This window comes from Loxodonta africana, chromosome 22, assembly GCF_030014295.1.
Source record: "Loxodonta africana isolate mLoxAfr1 chromosome 22, mLoxAfr1.hap2, whole genome shotgun sequence".
In the NCBI taxonomy this organism is placed as follows: domain Eukaryota; kingdom Metazoa; phylum Chordata; class Mammalia; order Proboscidea; family Elephantidae; genus Loxodonta; species Loxodonta africana.
In genome coordinates, this window is record NC_087363.1 from 28,549,592 (window position 1) to 28,569,774 (window position 20,183).

The 20,183-nt window shown below is 40.9% G+C and overlaps 1 pseudogene; it reads left to right on the forward strand.

Moving 5' to 3' along the window:
• The first annotated feature begins 13,341 nt into the window (after positions 1–13,341).
• Positions 13,342–14,885, forward strand: LOC100663884 (E3 ubiquitin-protein ligase SIAH1A-like; annotated as a pseudogene).
• Positions 14,886–20,183: the final 5,298 nt, after the last annotated feature.

Here is a 20,183-nt window from a genome sequence, read left to right on the forward strand (position 1 = left end):
TGGTAGAGGGCTGCTCCTGGTGGGCATTAATTTCCCAGCACTTCCAGCCTGCTGCACATAAGGTTAGAGGAGCTCTCAGGCCAAGATTTTCAGGTGCTGGCAGCTAGAAGTCTGGCCTATGTGTTCAGAAAGCTGCCCACAGAGCTGATACAGGCCTGTCCGTTAAGTGGAGAACTGCTCACAAGGCACTCCTTGATTGCCTCACATGCAGTCATAATGTCGTTCTGTGGGCTGACTCATGAGTACAACACCCAACCTCTTTACCCCACAGCTTTACCACTTCTAAAATGGGGGTAACAATAACTCACAGGACTGTTGGAACAAGCAATGATATAATGCATGCAAAACTTATCCACAGTATTTAGTATCTAGTGCACATCCTATAAACAATGTTGTTGTTAAATTAGGTGCTGTCAAGTCAGTTCTGACTCATAGCTGCCCCATGCACAACAGAACAAGACGTTGCCCAGTCCTGTGCCATCCTTACAATTGTTGCTATGTTTGAGCCCATTATTGCAGCCACTGTGTCAGTCCATCTCATTGAGAGCCTTCCTCTTTTTTGCCAACCCTCTACTTTACCAGGCATGATTGATGTCCTTCTCTAGGCATTGATCCCTCCTGATAACATGCCTGAAGTAAGTGAGAGGAAGTGTCGGCATCCTTGCTTCTGAGGAGCATTCTGGCTGTCCTTCTCCCAAGGCAGGAGCCCTGGTGGTGCAGTGGTTAAGCACCCGGCTGCTAACAGCTCTGTGGGACGCTTCATGTTTTGAGACAAGGCTGACCCAAGGAGAATCTGCATGTGGCTTTCTCTAATTGAGAATAAAAAAGCACGTTGGCTGGTAGAGAGATCCCATAGCTACAGCAGTTGCTGTTGGCTGCCCTGCCTGACATTCACCCCTCCCATCCCCCATACTCTTCCTGTGTCCTCAATAATCTCCTGATGTTCACACATCCTGGGTTTCAGGAGACCCTGACCCACTCTGCCCCAGGGGTGAGTTTGATCGGTGTAACCAGGGAACCCATGTTTCCCTACTTGTGAATGGATTAGTCAAGGGCACAAGATACAATGAATGTGAGAAAGTGGCTGCTGGGTTCCTTGAAAGGTGTCCTCATGCTTCAGTCACAAGAAAGAGGCAGAATCCCTTCTGCCTCTGGCCATTGGCCTACATATAATGCCTGAAATGGCCATAGCATCTGCAGCAAGAGATTTAGAGTGTTGGATTGAACAAGTTAGAGCTGATTGAAAAGGTGGACAGACCGTGGTCCCATCATCTGTGAGCCTACTGGAAGCTGCCCAGCTCTTGTTGGACTTCTTTTATGTGAGATAATTTCTATGTAATTGAAGCCTGTTAAGTTGGTTTTTAGTTACCTACAGCTTTAGGTGTTCTACCTGGGAGGGATGGTGAGGGCAAATCTCTGGTGTTTTGGAAGGGCCTTGGGGCAATCTCAAAGCTTTAAAATGCGGAGGGAGTAATCCAGGTGAGAAATACTCCCAGACAAAACTAGTGGATTTCCGTGGTGGTTGGTTCCTCCCTCATTCCATGGCCTTGGGCCTTCTTGGAGTCCCTGGGTGGGACAAACGGTTAATGCACTTGGTTGCTAACTGAAAGGGTGGAGGTTCGAGTTCACCCAGAAACGTCTTGGAAGGAAGTCCTGGTAAAAAATCAGCCATTAAAAACCTACAGAGCACAGTTCTACTCTGACACATATGGTTGTCATGAGTTAGAATCAACTTACTGGCAACTGGTACTGGTTGGGCCCTCTCAGGTTGAGTTCAGCAGCCGCTTCCTCCGATGGTCCTAAAAGTGCCTTTGGCTCTCAGAGGAAATTGTCTTCCAAGCACTCTCCGTTGGTGTTTTGTCTTTTCTGATTGTGCAAGTTTCCCATGTTAATAGTAGAGAACAACAAAGAGAATGCAAAAAAAAAAAAAAAAAAATTTAATCCTAGCATTCAGGTAACTATTTTGGTATGTATGCTGTTTGTGTGTGTGTTTCTGATTTATTTTTCCCCTTTCAAAAGTGCAATCATTATACTGTACATGTAGTTTTATGTACCTTTATTTGACCTTAAAACTGTAACCTAACCATTTCCATGCATAATTAAATATATTTTTAAAATTTTCTTTTAATGATTGTACATTAGTTTATTGCATGAATATGTAATAAATTATAAGCTGGTTATATTGTACATGAGAGATACATTCCTGACAATCTTGCATAATTCAAGTTTTGCATAATTCAGGGCTATTTTTTCATAAACAGAAATATTCCTTGTATCAATAGCAAACACCACTGAAACTCAACCCACCAGCTTTGGACCGCAGTCCTCAAAACCCTTAAAATTTTGAGGTGATTTGCATTATTTCAAAATGTGCCAATAAATTTATTCATTAAAATATTGGAGTACCTACTATGTGCTAGCTACTCATCTAGGTTTTTGGGACTCTCTGAGGAAGAGTTGACATTCTAATTGGACACAAACAGTAAACATTATCAGATTTACCTATTTCTTACATTAAAAGATGGTAAGTGCTATGGGGAAAAAAAAAACAAAATTAGAGCAGGGCAGGGAGATGGAAGTGACAGAGAGGTGGGGGGTTTCTAATTTAAAATAGGGTGAAAAGGAGAGGGATTGTTTGCTCTGTGAAAGACATTGTTAAGAGAATGAAAAGACAAGTTACGAACTGGAAGAAAATTTTTTCAAGTCGCATATCCAATAGAAGACTACTATCTGGACTATAGAAAACACCCTCAAAACTCAGCAGTAAGAAAACAAACAATTCAATTAGATAATGGGCAAAAGACAGGAACAGATATTTCACCAAAAAGGATCTGCAAATGGCAAATAAGCACATGAAAATATATTCAATATCATCAGCGGCATGGGAAATGCAAGTTAAATCCACAATGAGATATCAGTATACAACTATCAGAATAGTTAAAATAAAAAATAGTGATAACACCAAATGCTGGAGAAGATGTAGTGAAACTGAATCACTCATACATTTCTGGTGGGAATGTAAGATGGTACCACTCCTCTGGAAAATGTTTGGCAGCTTCTTAAAAAACTAAACATACAGCTACCATAGGATCCAGGAATCGTACTCCTGGGCATTTAACCCAGAGCAATGAAAACTTGTGTTCACATAAAAGCTTATACGTGAGGGTTCACAGCAGCTTTATTAATAATAACCCAAAACTCGAAACAACCAAATGTCTTTCAAAGGTGAATAGTTAAATACACCGTGTGCATCCATATCATGCAATTCTACACCCACTCCTCACTTATCAACATGTTAGGCTTCAAAGACCAGGTCATTATGTGAAAATTGGCATTATGCAAAAATGGAGGATGATCACATCAGATCACAAAATGGGGAATGACTACATCATTACATAGCTGCCAAATTACATCATTACATAACTGCCAAACCACTGAGAATCATAGCCCAGCTAAGTTGACACATAACATCCTTAACCATCACAGCCAGCGTTACTTTCACCTTGCACCTCAGCATTCATTACTGCTAGACATATGCTGTTAATGTGCAAAATAGTCGAACAGTAAATTTTTTCCTATTGGTCATACATGCAAAATGTCAGATGATGAGATAGTTGATAAGTGACGAGTAAGTGTATTTAGAAATAAAAAGGAGCAAACTATTGAAACATGCAAAAACTTGGATGGCTCTCAAGGGGATTATGCTGAGTGAAAACAGTCAATATAAAAAAATTGGATTCTTTAGCCAGCATTTTTGTAATAATATTATAGGAATGGAAATAGATTATTGGTTGCCAAAGGTTAGGTGGGAAATGGGAGTGCATAAGGCCATAAAAGGCAGCACAAGGGGGCTATGTGGTGGTGGAACAGGTCTGTATCTTGATTGTGGTGGTGGTTACATGAATCTACATGTGTGATAAAATTGCATAGAATTCTACACACACAATGCATACACACACACACACACACACCCTTAAACCAAAACCAAACCCAGTGCTGTCGAGTGGATTCCAACTCATAGCGACCCTATAGGACAGAGTAGAACTGCCCCATAGAGTTTCCAAGGAGCGCCTGGCAGATTCGAACTGCCCACCCTTTGGTTAGCAGCTGTAGCACTTAACCACTACGCCACAGGGTTTCCCATAAGTATATGTAAAACTGATGGAATCTAAATAAGCTCTGTGCATTGTGCCAATGTCAATTTCCTGGTTTTGACAGGGTATTATAGTTACATTATAGTTATGTAAGATGTTTTCATTGGGGAAACTGGGTGAAGACTACATAGGACTTCCCTGTACATAATCTTGCAACTTCCTGCAAATCTGTAATTATTTCTAAACAAAAAGTTAAAAACAACAATGAGAAATACAAAATAACTGGTTGGTGTGGAGTCAACTCTGACTCATGGCGACCCCATGGGTGTCAGAGTAGAACTGTGCTCCACAGGGTTTTCAATGGCTATTTTTTTCAAAAGTAGGTCATCAGGCCTTTCTTCTGAGGCATCTCAAAGTGGTCTCCAACCTTCAACCTTTTGGTTAGCAGCCAAGCACACTAATCATTTGCACCAAGAGACTCCATAAAAAATACAGACAGGATCATATCACTCTTCTGTTGATAACACTTTGGTGTTTTTCCATTGCTCTCAAGATCAATTTCTCACCAGAAATTACAAGGCCTGTAAGATCTGGTCCCAGCCTAGTTCTCTGCCTTGTGGACTGTTCTCCTGTCACAAGAAAAAAAAAAAAAAAAGGAGTCATCAAATCCTAGGACCTGCCAAGAAGTTCTTTCCAGCAATAGGACCTTGCATTTCCTGACCCCTATGCATGCATTTTTCACATGGTTGTCTTCTTTTTTCAGATTTCAACTCAAATGTTACCTGCTCAGAGAGGCCTTCCCTGGCTATTCTCTCTCATGGCACCATGTTAGTGTCATTCATTGTGCTTTTTACTATTTGGGTTATTTATGTTTTTTACTTACTGATTTTCTATCTGTTCTTCAACTAGACTGTAAGCTCCACCAGAGCAGGAACCTTCTGTGTCTTGTTCTCTGTTGTACTCCAATGTCAATGTCCAATGTTGTACTCTGCCCGGCACATGAATGAATAAATTAGCATCCTGGTCTCCTATCTCTTACTGCAACACACCTTCCATAGCCCCTTCTACCTTTTTCCTCATCAGGTTAAAACATTGACAGCTGCCTTCAGTTCCCGTGAAGACCATCCATTCCAGAACCTGGTCTGTAACCCATCTGGCCATCTGTCTTTTTGCTGACAGTAAAAGCAATCCTTGTTAGTCTTGATTCCATGATGGTGGCTCTGCTTATGATCTGCCATTTACTTTGTGATTTCTGCAATGTTTTGGGGCATCTGTCATTCTCCTTTACCTGCCTTGCTTGGTGTGTGGAGTGGCTGTCCCTTGTCTGTCTCGAAGGTCATGTCTGAAAGCCCACACCTTGGCTGAATACCTTTCCTTTCCAGAAAGTGCAGAAGGTGACTTCTATGCAGTTAAAAAAAAGTGGGTGTGCTTTTATTTTTCTTTTTTCTTCAAAGACACTTTAAACTCTTTGGTCAACATTTTTCATCATTTTCCTTTTGGATATCCAAGGTCAGGTACTATTTTTAGCCATTGTTCTCCCCAATGGGGTTCTCCTCAAAGCACTTGGCTACTGGGGCTGCACTTTTATAAGATTCTTCAAGGGCTAATACACCGGTAGGCACATCTCATTTTTTTCCCCTTTTAAGTAAGCAAAAACTTCCACAGATCATTTGCTTGTTGCTTGTCCAGTTATTCTTGAAAAACTGGAGGCACAAGAAGAAAACCAAGTAACTATGGTCACTTTAAGAGAGTGTGTTATTTATAAAATACTCTCTTGGGGCGAACACTGGATGTGTTTGAAAGAAATCCTTTGTTAAGCCATTAGGTAGCAAATAAGACCCTGGGTGAAAATGGAATGGTTTGTGAAAGACAGGAGAAGAGGTTTGTGGGTTGATTTAGGATTGAGGAAATGAGGAGGTGGAGATGAAAGGAAGAGGAAGAGAGAGGGAGGCGAATAGCCAGCAAAATGGCTGAAGGTCATGTCACCCAAGATACAGCCCTTTCGCATAATCTCTTAAGTCATAGGTGAATTGTAGCCAAGTCACAAAATACTTGATGTGAGTAGTTTTTTGTGGAAACTGGTGAAGCCAGGTTGATACAGGTATCTTAGTTTTCTTGTGCTACTGGGTTGGTTTTTTTACTGTAACAGAAATACTACAAGTGGGTGGTTTTAAAGAACAGAAATTTATTTTCTCATAGTTTAGGAGGCTAGAAGTCCAAATTCAGGGCACCAGCTCTAGGAGAAGGCTCTGTATGTCTACTTTGGGGAAAAATTCTTTTCTCAGGTTCTAGAATCCTGGCATTCCTTGGTTCCTTGGCGATTTCCAACTGGCACCTATCTTTCTCCCATTCATGCTTCCTACTCTTTGTCTATAAAAAAAAAAAAAAATTTTTTTTTTTTTTTTTACTCTTTATTTCACTCAGAAGAGATTCGATTGAGAACACACCCTACCTACACTGATATGGTATCATTAACATAACAAAGAAAATCCTATTTCCAAATACATCCACAGGTATAGGGATCAGCAACCTGACACATATTTTAGGGGTACAAAATCAATCCATAATACAGGACGAACCTGAGAAAATTTGTGTTGTCAGGCTGAAATCTATGAGAAATAAGAAGATGTGAACTACAGGAACTCACAGAGACTATGTTGTTGTTGTTGTGTTAGGTGCCATGGAGCCTGTTCCGACTCATAGCGGCCCTATGTACCACAGAACGAAATAGTGCTTGGTCCTGTGCTATGCTCACAATTGTTGTTATGCTTGAGCCCCTTGTTGCAGCCGCCGTGTCAGTCCGCCTTGTTGAGGGTCTTCCTCTTTTCCACTGACCCTGTACTTTATCAGGCATGATGCCCTTCTCCAGTGACTGATCCCTCCTGACAACACGTCCCAAGTATTTAAGATGCAGTCTAGCCATCCTTGCTTCCAAGGAGGATTCTGGTTGTACTTCTTCCAAGACAGATTTGTTCATTCTTTTGGTAGTCCATAGTATATTCAATGTTCGTCGCCCGCACCACAATTCAAAGGCGTCAGTTCTTCTTTGGTCTTCCTTATTCATTGTCCAGCTTTCACATGCATATGATGCAATTGAAAATATCATGGTTTGGGTCAGGCGCATCTTTGTTTTTCAACACTTTAACGAGGTCCTTTACAGCAGATTTGCCCAATGCATTATGTCTTTTGATTTCTTGATTGCTGCTTCCATGAGTGTTGGTTGTGGATCCAAGTAAAATGAAATCCTTGACAACTTCAGTCTTTTCTCTGTTTATCATGATGTCGCTTATTGGTCCAGTTGTGAGGATTTTTGTTTTCTTTCTGTTGAGGTGTAATCCACACTGAAGGCTGTGGTCTTTGATCTTCATCAGTAAGAACTTCAAGTCCTCTTCACTTTCAGCAAGCAAGGTTGTGTCATCTGCATAACACAGGTTGTTAACGAGTCTTCCTCCAATTCTGATGCCCTGTTCTTCTTCATATAGTCCAGCTTCTTGTATTATTTGCTTAGCATACAGATTGAATAGGTATGGTGAAAGGATACATCCCTGACGCACACCTTTCCTGACTTTAAACCACACAGTATCCCATTGTTCTGTCTGAGCAACTGCCTCTTGATCTATGTTACAGGCTCCTTATGAGTGCAACTAAGTGTTCTGGAATTCCCATTCTTGTCAATGTTACCCATAATTTGTTATGAAGCACATAGTCAAATACCTTTTCATAGTCAACAAAACACTGGTAAGCATCTTTCTGGTATTTTCTGCTTTCAGCCAGGATCCATCTGACATCAGCAATGATACCCCTGGTTCCATGTCCTCTTCTGAATCTGGCCTGAATTTCTGGCAGTCCTCTGTCGGTATACTGCTGCAGCTGCTTTTGAATGATCTTCACAAAATTTTGCTTCTGTGTGATACTAGTGATGTTTTTTGATAATTGCTGCATTTGATTGGATCACCTTTCTCGGGAATAGGCATAAATATGGATCTCTTCCAGTCGGTTGGCCTGGAAGCTGTCTTCCATATTTCTTGGCATAGATGAGGGAGCACTTCCAGAGCTGCATCTATTTGTTGAAACATCTCAGTTAATATCCCATCAATTCCCAGAACCTTGTTTTTTGCCAATGCCTTCAGAGCAGCTTGGACTTCTTCCTTCAGTACCATCAGTTCCTGACCATATATTACCTCTTGAAATGATTAAACATCAATCAATTCTTTTTGGTATAATGACTCTGTGTGTTCCTTCCAACTTCTTTTGATACTTCTGTGTCATTTAATATTTTCACAGTAGAATCTTTCACTATTGCAACTCGAGGCTTGATTTTTTTCTTCAGTTCTTTCAGCTTGAGAAATGCCAAGCATGTTCTCCCGTTTTGGTTTTCTAGCTCCAGCTCTTTGCACATGTCATTATAATACTTTACTTTGTATTCTCGAGCCGCGCTTTGATATCTTCGGTTCAGTTCCTTTACTTCATCATTTTTTCCTTTTGCTTTAGCTGATTGACATTCAAGAGCAGTCTCTTCTGACATCCATTTTGGTCTTTTCTTTTCTGTCCTTTTAATAACCTCTTGCTTCATGTAGGATGTCCTTGATGTCTTCAGTCATTGTTGTTCAGTGCATCAAGTCTATTCTTGAGGTGGTCTCTAAATTCAGGTGGGGTATACTCAAGGTTGTACTTCGGCTGTCATCGACTTGTTCTAATTTTCTTCGGTTTCAACTTGAACTTGCATATGAGCAATTGATGGTCTGTTCCACAGTTGGCCCCTGGTGTTTTTCTGACTGCTAACATTTTTTTTTTTTTTTAATATTGAGCTTTTCTGTCATCTCCTCCCACAAATGTAGTTGATTTGATCCCTGTGTATTCCATCTGGTGAGGCCCATGTGTATAGTCGCCATTTATGTTGGTGAAAAATGCATTTGCAATGAAGAATTTGTTGGTCTTGCAAAATTCTATCATGCGATCTCCAGCATCATTTCTGTCACTAAGGCCATATTTTCTAACTACGGATCCTTCTTCTTTGTTTCCAACTTTCACATTCCAATCACCAGTAATTATCAATGCATCTTGATTGCATGTTTGATCAATTTCAAATCGAAGAAGCTGGTAAAAATCTTCAGTTTCTTCATCTTTCGCCTTAGTGATTGGTGTGTAAATTTGAATAATAGTCATAGTAACTGGTCTTACTTGTAGGTGTATGGATATTATCCTATTACTGACAGTATTATGCTTCAAGGTAGATCTCAAAATGTTCTTTTTGACGATGAATGCAATGCCATTCCTCTTCAAGTTGTCATTTCTGGCATAGTAGACCACATGACTGTCTGATTCAAAATGGCCAATACCAGTCCATTTCAGCTCACTACTGCCTAGGATATCGACGTTTATGCATTCCATTTCATTTCTGACAATTTCCAATTTTCCAGGTTCCGATTATTAATGGATGTTTGCAGCTGTTTTTTTCTCATTTTGAGTCATGCCACATCAGCAAATGAAGGTCCTGAAAGCTTGACTCCATCCATGTCATTAAGGTCAACTCTACTTTGAGGAGGCAGCTCTTCCCCAGTCATCTTTTGAGTGCCTTCCAAGCTGGGGGGACTCGTCTTCTGGTACTAAATCAGACAGTGTTCTGCTGTTATTCATAAGGCTTTCACTGGCTAATTCTTTTCAGAAGTTTATTGCTGGGTCCTTCTTCCTAGTCTGTCTTAGTCTGGAAGCTCAGCTGAAACATGTCCACCATGGGTGACCCTTCTGGTATCTGAATACCAGTAGCATAGCTTCCACCATCATAGCAGCACGAAAGCCCTCACAGTATGACAAACTGACAGACTTGTGGGGGACAGAGACTATGAGAAGGGCAAAAATTAAAATCAGAAGCAGAGTTGCCCCAGTTAGCCCCAAATCCATGAGTGAAAAATATTGTTTTAGGATGGCTTGTTACAGCTATTGGTTATACAGCAATGGCTGACTGAGGCAGCCTCCTCCTGAGATCATACTTCAAGACTCAGCTCTGCTCTCACTCTGCAAACACCTTCCTCTTAGGACTAATATTCTCAGTGGCATTTCTCTCCTCTAAAATTCTACTGACTTTTCCACCTTTGGTGCATAATTTAGTGCTTAAAGTTGATCTCTCGTGTTAGTAAAAAGAAATTCAAAACCAAAAAAAATTTAATTGCCTAGTAGGAGTGTTATAGAGAAGAGATACTGTGAATGGATCAGAGGGCTATGTGGGAACAACAGAGAATTTTTCTTGATCATGGTGGCAAAGGCAGAAGGAATCATTTTCTGAGGTCAGCAATGGCAGCAGTCTTATTAATGGTGACCATCTTTTTTTTTTTCTGGTTACCGTTGAGTCTGACTCATGGCAACCCTATGTGTGTCAGAGTAGAACTGTGCTCCACAGGGTTTTCAATAACTAATTTTTCGGAAGTAGATGGTTAGGCTTTTCTTCTTCTTCTTTTTTTTAAATTGTATTTTAGATGCAGGTTTACAGAATTAGCTTCTCATTAAACAATTAGTACACATATTCTTTTATGACACTGGTTAACAAACCTACGACATGTCAACACTTCCCCTTCTCAACTTTGGGTTCCCTATTACCAGCTTTCCTGTCCCCTCCTGCCTTCTAGACCTTGCCACAGGGCTAGTGTGCCCCTTTAGTCTCATTTAAGCTTTTCTTCTGATGAGCCTCTGGGTGGACTCCAACTTCCAACCTTTTGTTTAACAGTGAACGTGTTAACTGTTTGTACCACCTATCAACCTGTTGCCACTGAGTCAATTCTGAATCATAGAGACCCAATAGGACAGAGTAGAACTGCCCCATAGAGTTTCCAAGAAGCACCTGGTGGATTCAAACTGCTGACCTTTTGGTTAGCAGCCATTGCACTTAACCACTACACCACCAGGGTTTCCATTTTTTTTTTTTTACTCCAGTGCAATTCATAGTGTCCAAAGCTGAACAGTAGTGCTACAAGGTAGGCAGGAAATCACACCTGTGACATGAATTTGGACATTGTTTTGGGCTACATAATCTCCCAGGCTAGTTTCCCACCCTTCTGAGCATCCTGTAAGCTGCTAAATTCCCTTAAAAAATGTATTTTCTGCTTAAATCAGCCAGGTTGAATTTAAAACTACCAGATTTTGTTGCTTGTAAGGAATAGCACAGGCTATAGGGTTGCTATGAGTCGGAATCAAGTCGATGGCACCGGGTTGTTTTTTTTTTTAATATAGCTATTATAAGCAATATTGTGATGACAATCTTGAATACACATTTTCTGCACACATTTTTTATTATTTCGCTAGGATAAATTCCTAAACCTGGCTTTCAGGTCCTGAGTAAAATGGAATAAGCACACTTCACCCATCACTCCTACTGAACATGATTATAAAGTCTGGACAGAATGCATAGGGTAGCTTATTTGAGGACTTTGAAAAGTAAAGAGCAGCAGGCAGATTGTAGAACACCAGAAATCGAAGTACCACCAACCTGACGGAGAGTTTACCATTTTTCCTCCAGTATCTCCCAACCTGAACTTGCTGCAGCCAGAAACTTGGAAATGAGCACAGAGGCACAGAGGAGCACTGGGAGAATCCCCCTAGTTCTGGCTTGAGGACTTGGACAGGGAATCCTAACACACAGCGCCAGTGTGGAAATTCTCTCAAATTTATTCTTCACTTTTCTTTGTTCTCTTATACCCCAGTTAATCATGTGGCATGGGGCAGTGGTGGATCTGTGATCCCAAGAGGTTGGGATCAACTGCTGTTGTCTTTGCATCACTGGGCCCAAATTCAGGCTCAATCATGGAAGTATGTGGTAGAGTAGAATAACTATAGCTCCTGGTTTCTGTCCAGAAGACCAAAAAAGAGCCTCAATAACCCAGGAAGTACTACAGAGATTGTGGAGAGGGAAGGTCTCGGGGAAGTGACCCTCTTTATGAACAAGTCTGTTATGAACAGTTGTTTGTAAACTCCAGAGCTTACCCCTAAACCATGCATGTTTTGGATTTGACTGCAATTGGCATACTAGAGATTTTGAGAACTGAAGTAATGGGTAGAGTATCTCTGTGATTCCAGGCTGGGTGGTACACATCCAGGACACATCTGAAGAGAATTGGAAAGATTTTGAAAACTAAACTTCATTGGAAACATAGCCCCCAGGTTGAAACTTGCAGCCTGAACCTAATCAGGCCCATTGCCTACTAAAACAAAAATATCAACATTCTCCCTAGGACCGAATCAAGGACCCTGATTCTTATAATGTAAAATTAAAAATGTTCAGAGTACAATCCAAGATTATCTAATGTATAAAGAGGCATGAAAATTTCAACTTGCATGGAAAAAGGCAATCAACAGATGCCAACATAGAGATAATGCAGATGATGGAATTATTTGACAAAGACTTCTAAGGAGCCATTATAAAAATGCCCAAATAAGTAATTATGAACTCTTGAAACAAACGCTAAAGCTAGAAATCTCATAAAAAAAAAAAAGAAAATGTAATAATTCAAGTGGATGTATTAGAATTGAAAAATACAACAGCCAAAATTAAAAAAACAAAAACAAACTCACTAAATGGGTTTAATAGCAGAATACAGATATCAGAGGAAAACATCAGTGAACTTTAAGGTAGAGCAATAGAAGTCATTCAGTCTGAAAAACAGAGGGGCAGACTGTGGAACAGACCATCAATTGCTCATATGCAAGTTCGAGTTGAAGCTGAAGAAAATTAGAACAAGCCCACAAGAACCAAAGTACGACCATGAATATATCCCACCTGAATTTAGAGACCATCTCAAGAATAGATTTGACATGTCAAACACTAATGACTGAAGATCAGACGAGTTATAGAATGACATCAAGGACATCATACATGAATGAATGTCAGAAGAGACTCTGAAAGTTGCCCTTGACCATAGAGTAGCTAAAGTGAATGGAAGAAAAATGATGAAGTAAAAGAGCTGAACAGAAGATTTCAAAGGGTGGCTCGAGAAGACAAAGTGGGCCATTATAGAGACATGTGCAACAACCTGGAGTTAGAAACCAAAATGGAAGAACACACTCGGCACTTCTCAAGCCGAAAGAACTGAAGAAAATATTTAATCCTTGAGTTGCAATATTAAAGGATTCTTTGGGCAAAATACTGAACGATGTGGGAAGCATCAAAAGAAAATGGAAAGAATACACAGAGTCACAGTACCAAAAATAGTTGGTTCACATTCAGTCATTTCAAGAGGCAGCATACCATCAAGAACCGATGATTCTGAGGGAAGAAGTCCAAGCTGTACTGAAGGCATCGGTGAAAAACAAGGCTCCAGGAATTGATGGAATACCAACTGAGATGTTTCAACTAAAGGATGCAGTACTGTAGGTGCTCACTTTTCTATGCCAAGAAACTTGGAAGACAGCTACCTGGCCAAGTGACTGGAAGAGATCCATTTTTATGCCTATTCCCAAGAAAGGTGATCCAAACAAATGTGGAAATTATCTAACGATATCATTAATATCACATGCAAGTAAAATTCTGCTGAAGAGCATTCAAAAACAGTTGCAGCAGTACATCAACAGGGAACTGTCAGGAATTCAATTGGGATTCAGAAGAGGACGTGGAATGACTGTGGCATTCGACTGTGTGGATTGTAACAAATTATGGATAACATTGAGAAGAATGGGAATTCCAGAACACTTAACTGTGCTCATGAGGAACTGGTACATAGATCAAGAGGCAGTCACTCAAACAGAACAAGGGGACACTGAGTGGTTTAAAGTCAGGAAAGGTGTGTGTCAGGGTTGCATTCTTTCACCTATTCAATCTGTATGCTAAGCAAATAATCCCAGAAGCTGGACTATATGAAGAAGAACAGGGCATCAGGATTGGAGGAAGACTCATTAACAATCTGCATTATGCAGATGACACAACCTTGCTTGCTGAAGGTGAAGAGGACTCGAAGCACTTCCTGATAAAGATCAAGGACTACAGCCTTCCATATGGATCACTCCCCAAATTTTCTAAACATGGATTTTTTTGGCTAAAGTATGTGGATATATTTAAGCCTTTTGAAACATATTTCCATATGCCTTGGCCTGGTCTCTGCCCTACTTGAACAAGTGTTACAATGCTCTTTAGCTCACACATTGTCCAAGTTGCTGGGGCCTGTTGGGATCCATTCGCAACTTGGCTTTGGAGAAAGTGGCCAGTTCATCAGTACTTTTCCCTTGTAAATATGCCTCTTCAGAATGTGAAATAACTCTGCCACACACAGAAAAAGCTCTGTGAGTTTAGGCCTTATTCCTGTCCATGCCCTGGTGCTTCCTGTAAATGGCAAGGTGCCTTGGGTGCTGTAATGCCCCATCTGATGCATCAGTGTAAGTCCATTGCAACCCTACAGGGAGAGGATATAGTTTTCCTTGCTACAGACGTTAATCTTCCTGGTGCTGTTGACTGGGTGATGATGCAGTCCTGTTTTGGTCTTCACTTCATGTTAGTCTTAGAGAAGCAGGAAAAATATGATGGCCACCAGCAGTTCTTCGCAATGTACAGCTGTTAGGAACACACAAGGAAACTGAAAATTTTGCTCATCGACTTGAGCTAAATGGTCACAGGCAGCCACTGACTTGGGAAACGACTCCTCGATCTATTTATGAGGGAATTGCAACAGCTATTATGAATAGTGGCTGCCTAGTCTTTGACACCAGCATTGCACAGCTTTTTGCAGAAAATGGCAGTTCAGGCATCAATGTAACTATTTCCATGTTTTGAAATGGCAATCAAACATTTTCTGGCCAGTGTTTAAAACCACTGCATTCAATTTCACAGCGAATAAGGCACCCATCAGCCCGCCAACCTGAAACTGTTCTGGTAGGTGGAAGCTAGATTCATGAAGGTAAATAAAAGAAAAGCTGTTAATACAGGAAACAGTTGCATGTAGTCACATTAATATATTCAAAAATAAGTCAATAGTAAACCACTGGGAGGGGAAATATACTCACAAGATGGGCATCTTTGTATTAAGAAAATTGAGGGGCGGGGCTAACATGGCGGACTAGGTAGACACTACCTCGGATCCCTCTTGCAACAAAGACTCAGAAAAACAAGTGAATCGATCACATACATAACAATCTACGAACCCTGAACAACAAACACAGATTTAGAGATGGAGAACGAACAAATACGGGGAAGCAGCGATTGTTTTCAGAGCCTGGAGCCAGTGTACCAGTCAGGTAACTTTTGGCGCCCGACTTAGGACAGAGCCCAGGAAAGCAGACGGCACAAACAAGGGACCCAGCCCTAGCCCCTGAACTCACCCCGGGAGGGGGCCCAGCTGGTTCGCGCAGGTGGCGTGGCGACGCAGCCAGTGGGAGAAGTCCCCGGGAGGCAGTGACTGATCTTGGAGCGGGGAGAGCAGCGTTCCAGCCGGGGAACCGTCCCACCGGGATTTTGACTGGGCGCAGGCACAGCATAAGCACGGAGAGCTGCTCCACTCCCCTGAAATAACCCTGGGAGGGGGCCCAGCCCGTTCATGCGGGTGGCGTGGCGACACAGCCGGTGGGAGAAGTCCCTGGGAGGCAGCGACGGGTCTTGGAGCGGGGAGAGCAGCGTCCCAGCCGGGGAACCGTCCCGCCGGAATTTTGACTGGGCGCAGGCACAGCATGAGCACGGAGAGCTGCTCAATCCCCCTGAACTAACCCCGGGAGGGGGCCCAGCTGGTTCGCGCGGGCGGCATGGTGACGCAGCCGGTGGGAGAAGTCCCCGGGAGGCAGCGACTGGTCTTGGAGCAGGGAGAGCAGCATCCCAGCCGGGACACGCTGTCACGGCACAAGCACGGGGAGCTGCTCCACTCACCTGAACTAACCCCGGGAGGGGGCCCAGCCGGTTCTTGGAGGTGGCACGGCGATGCCGCTGGCGGGACGAGAAGTCCCCGGGAGGCAGCGACTGATTTTGGAGTCGAGAGTGCACCGTCCCAGCAGGGGAACCTTGACGTTGGGCGTGGGGCTGGCAGCGGAGGATCTGACCGTGACTTCATTGGGCCAGACCGCCCAGGGGCAATCTCCACACAGCCAGCACACATAGGCGACGCACCCCGCGGGAATCTCAGATATAATAGTCATTCCAAGCAAGACAAGCAACTCTGGCTATATTCTGAGGTGCTACTCTCCTATCTCTCTGATTCCTCCCCCACCCTCCCCAGGCGGCTTCATTAACATCTGAATAGCCTGAGCCAGAGAGAGAACTCTGATAGGGATCTGACTGCATTTTTTTTTAGCGGATTTTCTGGAAAAACTAGTTTCCCAGTGATGGCTCGGAGACAGCAGTCCATATCAAACCACATAAAGAAGCAGACCATGACAGCTTCTCCAACCCCCCAAACAAAAGAATGAAAATCTTTCTCAAATGAAGATACAATCCTGGAATTATCAGATACAGAATATAAAAAACTAATTTACAGAATGCTTCAAGACATCACAAACGAAATAAGGCAAACTGCAGAAAAAGCCAAGGAACACACCGATAAAACTGTTGAAGAACTCAAAAGATTATTCAAGAACATAGTGGAAAAATTAATAAGTTGCAAGAATCCATAGAGAGACAGCATGTAGAAATCCAAAAGATTAACAATAAAATTACAGAATTAGACAACGCAATAGGAAGTCAGAGGAACAGACTCGAGCAATTAGAATGCAGACTGGGACATCTGGAGGACCAGGGAATCAACACCAACATAGCTGAAAAAAAATCAGATAAAAGAATTAAAAAAAATGAAGAAACCCTGAGAATCATGTGGGACTGTATCAAGAAGGATAGCTTGCGGGTGATTGGAGTCCCAGAACAGGGAGGGGGGACAGAAAACACAGAGAAAATAGTTGAAGAACTCCTGACACAAAACTTCCCTGACATCATGAAAGACGAAAGGATATCTATCCAAGATGCTCATCGAACCCCATTGAAGATTGATCCAAAAAGAAAAACACCAAGACATATTATCATCAAACTCGCCAAAACCAAAGATAAGGAGAAAATTTTAAAAGCAGCCAGGGAGAAAAGAAAGGTTTCCTTCAAGGGAGAATCAATAAGAATAAGTTCAGACTACTCAGCAGAAACCATGCAGGCAAGAAGGGAATGGGACGACATATACAGAGCACTGAAGGAGAAAAACTGCCAGCCAAGGATCATATATCCAGCAAAACTCTCTCTGAAATATGAAGGCGAAATTAAGATATTTACAGATAAACACAAGTTTAGAGAATTTGCAAAAACGAAACCAAAGCTACAAGAAATACTAAAGGATATTGTTTGGTCAGAAAACCAATAATATCAGATACCAGCACAACACAAGGTCACAAAACAGAACGTCCTAATATCAACTCAAATAGGGAAATCACAAAAACAAACAAATTAAGATTAATTAAAAAAAAAAAATACACGTAACAGGGAATCATGGAAGTCAATATGTAAAAGATCACAATAATCAAAAAGAGGGACTAAATACAGGAGGCATTGAACTGCCAGATGGAGAGTGATACAAGGCGATATAGAACGATACAAGTTAGGTTTTTACTTAGAAAAATAGGGGTAAATAATAAGGTCACCACAAAAAGGTATAACAACTCCATAACTCAAGATAAAAGCCAAGAAAAACGTAACGACTCAACTAACATAAAGTCAAACACTATGAAAATGAGGATCGCACAATTCACTAAGAAAAACGTCTCAGCACATGAAAGTATGTGGAAAAACGAAATTGCCAACAACACACACGAAAAGGCATCAAAATGACAGCACTAAAAACTTATTTATCTATAATTACGCTGAATGTAAATGGACTAAATGCACCAATAAAGAGACAGAGAGTCACAGACTGGATAAAGAAACACGATCCATCTACATGCTGCCTACAAGAGACACACCTTAGACTTAGAGACACAAACAAACTAAAACTCAAAGGATGGAAAAAAATATATCAAGCAAACAATAAGCAAAAAAGAAGAAGAGTAGCAATATTAATTTCTGACAAAATAGACTTTAGACTTAAATCCACCACAAAGGATAAAGAAGGACACTATATAATGATAAAAGGGACAATTGATCAGGAAGACATAACCATATTAAATATTTATGCACCCAGTGACAGGGCTGCAAGATACATAAATCAAATTTTAACAGAATTGAAAAGTGAGATAGACACCTCCACAATTATAGTAGGAGACTTCAACACACCACTTTCAGAGAAGGACAGGACATCCAGTAAGAAGCTCAATAGAGACACGGAAGACCTAATTACAACAATCAACCAACTTGACCTCATTGACTTATACAGAACTCTCCACCCAACTGCTGCAAAGTATACTTTTTTTTCTAGCGCACATGGAACATTCTCTAGAATAGACCACATATTAGGTCATAAAACAAACCTTTGCAGAGTCCAAAACACTGAAATATTACAAAGCATCTTCTCAGACCACAAGGCAATAAAACTAGAAATCAATAACAGAAAAACTAGGGAAAAGAAATCAAATACTTGGAAAATGAACAATACCCTCCTAAAAAAAGACTGGGTTATAGAAGACATCAAGGAGGAAATAAGGAAATTCATAGAAAGCAACGAGAATGAAAATACTTCCTATCAAAACCTCTGGGACACAGCAAAAGCAGTGCTCAGAGGCCAATTTATATTGATAAATGCACACATACAAAAAGAAGAAAGAGCCAAAATCAGAGAACTGTCCCTACAACTTGAACAAATAGAAAGTGAGCAACAAAAGAATCCATCAGGCACCAGAAGAAAACAAATCATAAAAATCAGAGCTGAACTAAATGAATTAGGGAACAGAAAAACAATTGAAAGAATTAACAAAGCCAAAAGCTGGTTCTTTGAAAAAATTAACAAAATTGATAAACCATTGGCTAGACTGACTAAAGAAATACAGGAAAGGAAACAAATAACCCGAATAAGAAACGAGAAGGACCACGTCACAACAGAACCAAATGAAATTAAAAGAATCATTTCAGATTATTATGAAAAATTGTACTCTAACAAATTTGCAAACCTAGAAGAAATGGATGAATTCCTGGAAAAACACTACCTACCTAAACTAACACATTCAGAAGTAGAACAACTAAATAGACCCATAACAAAAAAAGAGATTGAAACGGTAATCAAAAAACTCCCAACGAATAAAAGCCCTGGCCCGGACGGCTTCACTGCAGAGTTCTACCAAACTTTCAGAGAAGAGTTAACACCGCTACTACTGAAGGTATTTCAAAGCATAGAAAATGACGGAATACTACCCAACTCATTCTATGAAGCCACCATCTCCCTGATACCAAAACCAGGTAAAGACATTACAAAAAAAGAAAATTATAGACCTATATCCCTCATGAACATAGATGCAAAAATCCTCAACAAAATTCTAGCCAATAGAATCCAACAACAGATCAAAAAAATAATTCACCATGATCAAGTGGGATTTATACCAGGTATGCAAGGCTGGTTTAATATCAGAAAAACCATTAATGAAATCCATCACATAAATAAAACAAAAGACAAAAACCACATGATCTTATCAATTGATGCAGAAAAGGCATTTGACAAAGTCCAACACCCATTTATGATAAAAACTCTTACCAAAATAGGAATTGAAGGAAAATTCCTCAACATAATAAAGGGCATCTATGCAAAGCCAACAGCCAGTATCACTCTAAATGGAGAGAACCTGAAAGCATTTCCCTTGAGAACGGGAACCAGACAAGGATGCCCTTTATCACCGCTCTTATTCAACATCGTGCTGGAAGTCCTAGCCAGGGCAATTAGGCTAGACAAAGAAATAAAAGGTATCCGGATTGGCAAGGAGGAAGTAAAGTTATCACTATTTGCAGATGACATGATCTTATACACAGAAAACCCTAAGGAATCCTCCAGAAAACTACTGAAACTAATAGAAGAGTTTGGCAGAGTCTTAGGTTATAAAATAAACATACAAAAATCACTTGGATTCCTCTACATCAACAAAAAGAACACCGAAGAGGAAATAACCAAATCAATACCATTCACAGTAGCCCCCAAGAAGATAAAATACTTCGGAATAAATCTTACCAAGGAT